The sequence below is a fragment of the Nyctereutes procyonoides genome, unplaced genomic scaffold (assembly GCF_905146905.1).
Source record: "Nyctereutes procyonoides isolate TBG_1078 unplaced genomic scaffold, NYPRO_anot_genome, whole genome shotgun sequence".
NCBI classification, from domain to species: Eukaryota; Metazoa; Chordata; class Mammalia; order Carnivora; family Canidae; genus Nyctereutes; species Nyctereutes procyonoides.
In genome coordinates, this window is record NW_026575034.1 from 17,188,974 (window position 1) to 17,196,987 (window position 8,014).

Genomic DNA, 8,014 nt, shown 5'->3' on the forward strand with positions numbered 1-8,014 from the left:
TCTGCCTTTTGATGTGAAGTTCAAGTTCTCACCCCACGCTAGCCAGCCCAGCCCACCCAAACCAGGCAAAAGTCCTACCTCTTCAGAAGGCCTTTCACAAAGGGACCTGGAAGAGACTGTGGAATGACACATTATAACACTCTGGCTTGTTTCCACTGACAGACTTCCACCTGACTTCCTCATGTTTTGTGTTTGTTTTTATATTCTCACTTTCAAAAAACAGGTTAGAGCTGGTTCAGTTATTGGCCAGGCTTAAGGACTCCATTCACTCATTCACAGATTAAGAAACATCCATGGCACTCAACCCTAACCTCTTATCCCCTCCCCTAAGCCATCCCTAATAAGCGTACAACACAAGTGAAATCAGTGTCCTTGCCAGACAAAACAAGATTGCTAGCTTCCCCAACGCCCCCAACCAGAATGCCTCCTAGCCCCACAGTGCAGAAATTCTGGAGCCAACAGGGCCTCTAAGGCCCAAGGCATTCAGAGATCAACTCTCCAGGAGGGACACATTCATAGACACTCAGGACATCTGTCACATGAACATTCTCATTAAATTTTATGCTCAGGAGCCAATCTCATCTCCTGATTCTTGACTGAAGGCAGTTACAATGGTAATGAGGCAGCTCTAGAGAACCTCTGAATGGGGTAGCCAGGAACTCCTCCTGGGTTACATGATATTGAGCTTCGGTCATGATAGTTGGGAAGATTCTCAACACATGATGATAAGGGAAGAGGTTCATTTAAGAGAACAGCATGAACAAGAGCAAGGAGGTGAGATTTTGACTGATAGAGTAAGCTCAATGGAGCAGTGGAGATAAGGCTGGAAAGACAGGGATGCCAGGGTAGCTCAGTGATTGAGCATCTGCTTTTGGTTCAGGTCATGATCCAGGGATCCTGGGAGAAAGTCTCACTTCAGGCTCCCTGGAGGGAGCCTGCTTCTCCCTGCAGCTATGTCTCTGCCTCTCTCTCTCTCTCTCTCTCTCTCTCTCTCTCTCTCTCTGTCGCTCATGAATAAATAAGTAAAATCTTTAAAAAAAAAAAAAAAGATTGGAAACACACCCTGAATACTGATCATAGAGAGTCTTGAATGTCAGCTGAGAATTTACCCTGATTCACAGGAGAGATACATTAATAATCAGAAAAGGGTTGTCTGATTGGCTCAGTCAGAAGAGCATGTGACTCTTGATCTCAGGGTCATGAATTCAAGCCCCACATCAGATATAGAGATTATAAACAAATAATTTTTTAAAAATTTAGGGAATAAAGAAGCAGCTTAAGTAACATACATAGAATATTTACTAAATTAGGCATTAGGCCAAATGCTTTATACACATTATTATCTCACAACAATCGAATAAGTTTATCTGTTATTTTTGTATTTTAAAGATAAGGAACAATGGCTCAGGGAAGTCACATTACTTGTCCAAGATCACACAGCTAGTAAGTGACATACCCAGGATTCAAACCCAAATCTGCCTGACTCTAGATGTCATACTCTTAACCACTAGATGAGATTAAATATGACAAACAACATACTTACAAAAGTGCCTCCCCATGGCCTTGGCCTTAGATGCCATCATTGGCAAGAAAAGTGTCAGCCTGAGCCAGACAATTCACTGCACAGCTCAGGCCTCACCACCTGATGTCATTCACAGCTGACAGCTGAACAGAAAGGCTAGACATCAAATTGTCTCAGGTGGCAGGAAAGGACAAGGAAGCGGCAGGGTGTGTAGGGTGTCAGTCATTGTCACCTCCTGGGGCACATCTGTCTCTGGGGATACCATATTCATGTTAGTTAAAGGTACAGACTAAATGTGACCCCCATCTTCGCTCTGGGATTCATGTCCTGCCACACCACACTAGGTCTCCTTGGAGGTGCCCTTTGGTATAAATGTGATTTGTGTTTCCTCCCTAAGAGCAGAGCCATTTGGGTCTATTGAAGCATTTTCTTCAGAGGCAGCCAGAACAACTCATTGCCTCACTACAACACCCCCTTCAAACCAGATGCTCTGGAGTATTCCCAAGGACTTCAAGACATCTGTGAACACTAAACCTGTGGAAGTGAGTTCCATTCTCCATGCCTCTGGCTGCAGGAAACCATGGCAAGGACAGACATGGTGGCCAGAGGGCAGGTGAGGGCAGCAGAGAGCTGGCAGCAGAAGCTCAGGAGAGAGCTCTGAGTGCAGCTGGGAGAGAGCTCCAGGAGGAAGTGGGAGGAGCCCATGGAGAGCCACCATCTGCCAAGGAAATCCCCTCCTCTGGGTTCACCCAGAGGGCAGCTCAGGTTGAAGCTCAAATGCTAAGGGAGCTCACTGGGAAGTCAGCCTGAAGGAGATGGGGAAGCAGAAGGATGCCAGAGACAACAGCACTGGGAGTCAAGAAGAGGGCTCAGAACACGCTGCTGGTAGCCAGGGTCCTGGAGTAGCTCTGGGCACTGGCCAGCCCTGTTCTCGTCAGCCAGGAGAACAGAGATGAATTTAGGCAAAAAAGCAAAGAAGAAAGGCTGCCTGGTTCATTTTATGAGGTCATCATAACCCTGATAACAAAACCTGTCCAGAACAGCATATATACAAAAAGAAACAACAGTGCTTCACTTTTAAATGTGGACAGAAAAGTTTTGAGAAAACCTGAACAAGCTGGATTAAAGGATGCTAAAAAAATCATCCATAGTAGCCAAGCAAGGTTTATTTTAGCAATGTAGAGTTCATTTGGCAATAGGAAATATATTAAAACTGTACAGCTCATCCATAAAAAAGGGAAAGAAAGAAAGAAAGAAAGAAAAGAAAATCACCCAAATCTAGATTCTGAAAAGCATTTGCTAGAATTCCACGTGTTTGTTTGTTTTAATCTTTAAAATTTTAGGAAGAGTAAGATAATCTCTTAACATAATGAGAAGTAGCAATATCTTACTTATAATTGAAATACAAGAGACTGCTCCATTAAAATCAATAACCAAGGGCAGCCAGTGGCTCAGCGGTTTAGTGCCGCCTTCAGCCAGGGCCTGATCCTGGAGACCCAGAATCGAGTCCCACATCGGGCTCCCTGCATGGAGCCTGCTTCTCCCTCTGCCTGTGTCTCTGCCTCTCTCTCTCTGTGTGTGTCTCTCATGAATAAATAATTTTTTTAAAAAAAATTATAAAATAAAATCAGTAACCAAAAAAGGATTCTAAGTCTCACCATTATTATTTAATATTATTATAGAAGTTAAGGCTAATGCAATAAAGGAATAAAACAAAAACAAAGGGTGCTAAAACGAAATTGTCATATTTATCAATGCTCTACCTTAGTTATCAATGCTATATACTAAAATCCCAAGATAACTTCCAGGAATGAAACAAAAGCTAAGAAGAGCTTTAAAATTTTTTTTTTATTTATTTGAGAGAGAGAGAGAGCACAAGCAGGGCAAAGTGGGGGAAGAGGGAAGGGACAGAGGGAGGAGAAGCAGGCTCCCAACAGAGCAGGGAGCCCAACACGGGGCTCTACCCAGGACCCAGGGTTCATGACCTGAGCTGAAGGCAGACACTTAGGCCCACCAAGGTAGAGCTTTTGAAAAAGCATTCATAATAAAAGAAATGTGAGTTAAAACAATACACTGTGTAAACCTTTTTTAACCCCTAGAATATTACATTCAAAAAATTCAAAAACATGTAGTTGATAAGCATGTGGGTAAATAGGTACTCTCATACATTGCTGATGGTATTATATATTGCTACAGCCTCTAAGGAGAGCAATGTAGCAATACGATCCCTGGGTGGCTCAGCGATTTAGCGCCTGCCTTTGGCCCAGGGCGTGATCCTGGAGTCCTGGGATCGAGTCCCACGTCGGGCTCCTGGCATGGAGCCTGTCTCTGCACCCTCCCCGCCATGTCTATCATGAATAAATAAATAAAATCTTTAAAAAAAATTGTAAGTGTATGTGCCTTTTTTTAAGATTTTTAAATTTATTTATTTATGAGAGGCACAGAGAGAGAGGGGGAGAGGCAGAGACATAGGCAGAGGGAGAAGAAACCGCCCTGAGGGGAGCCTGATACAGCACTCCATCCCAGGATCCTGGGATCACCACCTGAGCTGAAGGCAGATTGAGTCTGCCTATGTCTCTGCCTGCCTCTCTCTCTCTCTCTCTCTCTGTGTGTGTGTCTCTCATGAATAAATAAAATCTTTTTTTGTTGTTGTTAAAGATTTTATTTATTTATTCATAAGAGACACACAGAGAGAGAGAGACACAGAGACACAGGCAGAGGGAGAAGCAGCCTCCATGCAGGGAGCCTGATGTGGGACTCGATCCCGGGTCTCCAGGATGACGCCCTGAGCTGAAGGTGGCACTAAACCGCTGAGCCACCCAGGCTGCCCTAAATAAAATCTTTTTTTTTTTTTTTTAATAAAATCTTTAGGGATCCCTGGGTGGCTCAGCAGTTTGGTGCCTGCCTTTGGCTGGGGGGGCGGGGGGGTGATCCGGCAGTCCTGGGATCAAGTCTCGCATTGGGCTCCCTGCGTGGGGCCTGCTTCTCCCTCTGCCTGTGTCTCTGCCTCTGTCTCTCATGAATAAATAAATAAAATCTTTTGAAAAAAAATCTTAAAAAAAAATATGGAATCAAATATCTATCAGTAGGAAATTGTTCAATAAATTGTAGTATCCACTCAATGGTATATTATGTAAAAAATGATGAGGAAGCTTTTATGTCCTGAAATGGAATGAATTCCAAGACACAACATTAAGTGAAAATGCAGAGTACAGGGACACCTCGGTGGCTCAGCAGTTGAGCATCTGCCTTTGGCTCGGAGTGTGATCCCGGGTCCTTGATGGAGTCCCATATCCGGCTCCCTGCATGGAGCCTGCGTCTCCCTCTACCTGTGTCTCTGCTTCTCTGTCTCTCCTGAAAAAATAATTATTTTTTTAAAAATGCAAATTGAGCAGCCTCAGGTGGCTCAGTGGTTTAGCACCCTCTTCGGCCCAGGGCCTGGTCCTGGAAACCCGGGGTCGAGTCCCGCGTCAGACTCCCTGCGTGGGGCCTGCTTCTCCCTCTGCCTGTGTCTCTGTGCCCCCTTCTCTCTCTGTGTGTCTCTCATAAATAAATAAGTCTTTTAAATAAATAAGTAAATAAATAAATAAATAAATAAATAAATAAATAAATAAATAAATCAAAACAAAATAAAATAAAATAAAATAAAAATAAAAAATGCAAAGTACATTAAGACTGCATAATTGGGCAGCCCCGGTGGCACAACGGTTTGGCGCCGCCTGCAGCCTGCGGTGTGATACTGGAGACCTGGGATCGAGTCCCACGTCGGGCTTCCTGCGTGGAGCCTGCTTCTCCCTCTGCCTGTGTCTCTGCCTCTCTCTCTGTGTGTCTATGAATAAATAAATAAAATCTTAAAAAAAAAACACTGCATAATTTGCAACCAATTATGTGTGTATATATAATATTTTACTTAGGAAAAAATATTTTTGCATATTTAGTAATCTAACTGTAAAATATCTATGAATAAATGCACACACACACACACAAAAACTAGCAATGAGGCACCTGGATGACAGTCAGTTGAGTGATGGCCTCTTGTTTCCCACTGAGGTAATGATCTCAGGGTCGTGAGATCCAGTCAGGGGTAAGTCCCCACACTGAGCACAGAGTCTGCTTGGGTCTCTCTCTCTCTCCCTCTCCCTCTGCTCTTGACCCCCACCCCACCCTGCCTCGTGGACTGGTGTTCGCTCTCTCTCAAACAAATAAATATATCTTTAAAAAGAAACACTAGCAGGGGATCCCTGGGTGGCTCAGCAGTTTGGTGCCTGCCTTTGGCTGGGGGGGTGATCTGGCGGTCCTGGGATCGAGTCCCACATCGGGCTCCCTACATGGAGCCTGCTTCTCCCTCTGCCTGTGTCTCTGCCTCTCTCTCTCTCTCTCTCTCTCTGTCTCATAAATAAGTAAAATCTGAAGAAAGAAAGAAAGAAAGAAAGAAAGAAAGAAAGAAAGAAAGAAAGAAAGAAAGAGAAAGAAAAGCAGACTAGCAACATTCATTTTATCTGTATACCCTTTTCTGTGATTTGAGTTTTAAGCCAAGTAAACATATTTCCTGTTCATAAATACATTTAATCTAAACAAAGAAGAGCTGGGGAAAATGTTTACAAGAAAAGTATTGAAGATTCTTTGTTTTGCCAGATAGAACATTTATTTATTTGTTTGTTTGTTTAAATTTCTTTTTTAGAAAATATATTTAAAATACTATATTAAACATTAACATTTCCTAAAGGCAAAAGTACTGGCAAACATGCAAATTAGTAATTTTAGATAGGATAAAGGAAACATCAGAAATGGGGAGCTTTTCCACCCCTCCTCACTCCACCCGCCTCACTCCTCCCACCCCTTCTAGGACTGCTGGGGCTGCACCTCCCTGGCCCAGAGCTCCCTGCTCCTGCTAAGTTAGCACCGCCCTCCTCTCTCCAGAGGCTATCTTGATCATCTACTGCAACCTCATCAGCCACGATGCTGATGCCGATGCTGATGCCGAGATCACTGAGATTGCATTCCCCGGTGCCTGGAGGTGGAAGGGAAGTTGATCAGGAGGACAGAGGGTAACAATGATGACTCGTTCTTTGGTGGAAATGCCTCTGCTGAAAGCCCAGAGGTTGAAAGTACGGAAAGCACAGTCATCACTGGTGGTAATATTGTCATGAACCATCACTTGCAGGAAACAAGCTTCACAAAAGCCTACAAGAAGTACATCAAAGATGTAATGGATCAAAGGCAAACTTGAAGAACAGAGGCTGAAAAGAGTAAAAACCTTCTATGACAGGGGCTGCAGAACACATCAAGCCCAACCTTGTTAATTTCAGAAACTACAGTTCTTTATTGAAGAGAACATGAATCCAGGTGGCATGGTTGCTCTGCTGGACTATCTTTTTTTTTTTTTTAAGATTTATTTATTTATTTATTTATTTATTCATTCATTCATTCATTCATTCATTCATTCAAAGAGAGAGAGAGAGGCAGAGACACAGGCAGAGAGCAGGCTCCATGCAGGGAGCCCGACGTGGGACTCGATCCCGGGTTTCCAGAATCAAGCCCTGGGCCAAAGGTGGCACTAAACTGCTGATCCACCCAGGCTGCCCAATAGAGAGAATCTCTAGCAGACTCCCCCCTGAGCTGGGAGCTTGACCTGGGGCTTGATATCCGGACCCTGAGACCATGACTTGAGCCCAAATCAAGAGTCCCACTGTCACTTAAAGGATTCAGCCACCCAGACACCCCATATGATTTTCTTTTTTTTTTTCTTAAAGATTTTATTTATTTATTAATGAGAGAGAGAGAGAGAGAGGCAGAGACACAGGCAGAGGGAGAAGCAGGCTCCCTGCAGAGAGCACGATGTGGGATCTAGTCCTGGTACCCCAGGATCACGTCCTGAGCTGAAGGCAGATGCTCAACCACTGAGCCACCCAGGTGTCCCTATATGATTTTCTTTAAGGATGGTTTAGAAATGGATACAAGTTAAAGAATGTGGCTGTTACTTTGGATGTAACACCTGTTGTCCTAATCGGCTGCTACTTTTCATCCACACAACACAAGGACTTAAACAAATGGGGCTGATGTCCTTTTCAGCTCTTCATTTATTCTGACCTTGATTTATCTGGAGTGGAGGCATTGTTTTTAAGAAAAATACATGTCACATAGGTTGTCTGAAAATAAAATGCATTTAAACTCATTTGAGAGGATGCCTCTTAGATGCCTACATTTTTAAATCCCTCCTTGTGTAGTTTCCTGGAGCACCTAGAGTCTGGTTGTAGACTACTGCTAGAAAGCATAAGATAACCTACAGTGAAGACTACTTGTAGCTCTGGAATATAAAAAAACAAGAACCAAAAAAGTCTTAATTCTGAGTTTAAATAAAAGGGAAGGCCATGCTCATAGCTGTGTCAACATTTGAAGTGGATTCCTCACACAGTTCATAACCTACAAACGGGAAATAGTTAACTCTGGAAGAGATCACCAGAAAGAATTAAAAAGAGACCAATATAGGGG

At 43.5% G+C, this 8,014-nt stretch overlaps 1 pseudogene; it reads left to right on the forward strand.

Annotated features, from left to right (window-relative positions):
* Positions 1-2,337: 2,337 nt before the first annotated feature.
* LOC129504812 (translationally-controlled tumor protein-like) lies at positions 2,338-7,487 on the forward strand (annotated as a pseudogene).
* Positions 7,488-8,014: the final 527 nt, after the last annotated feature.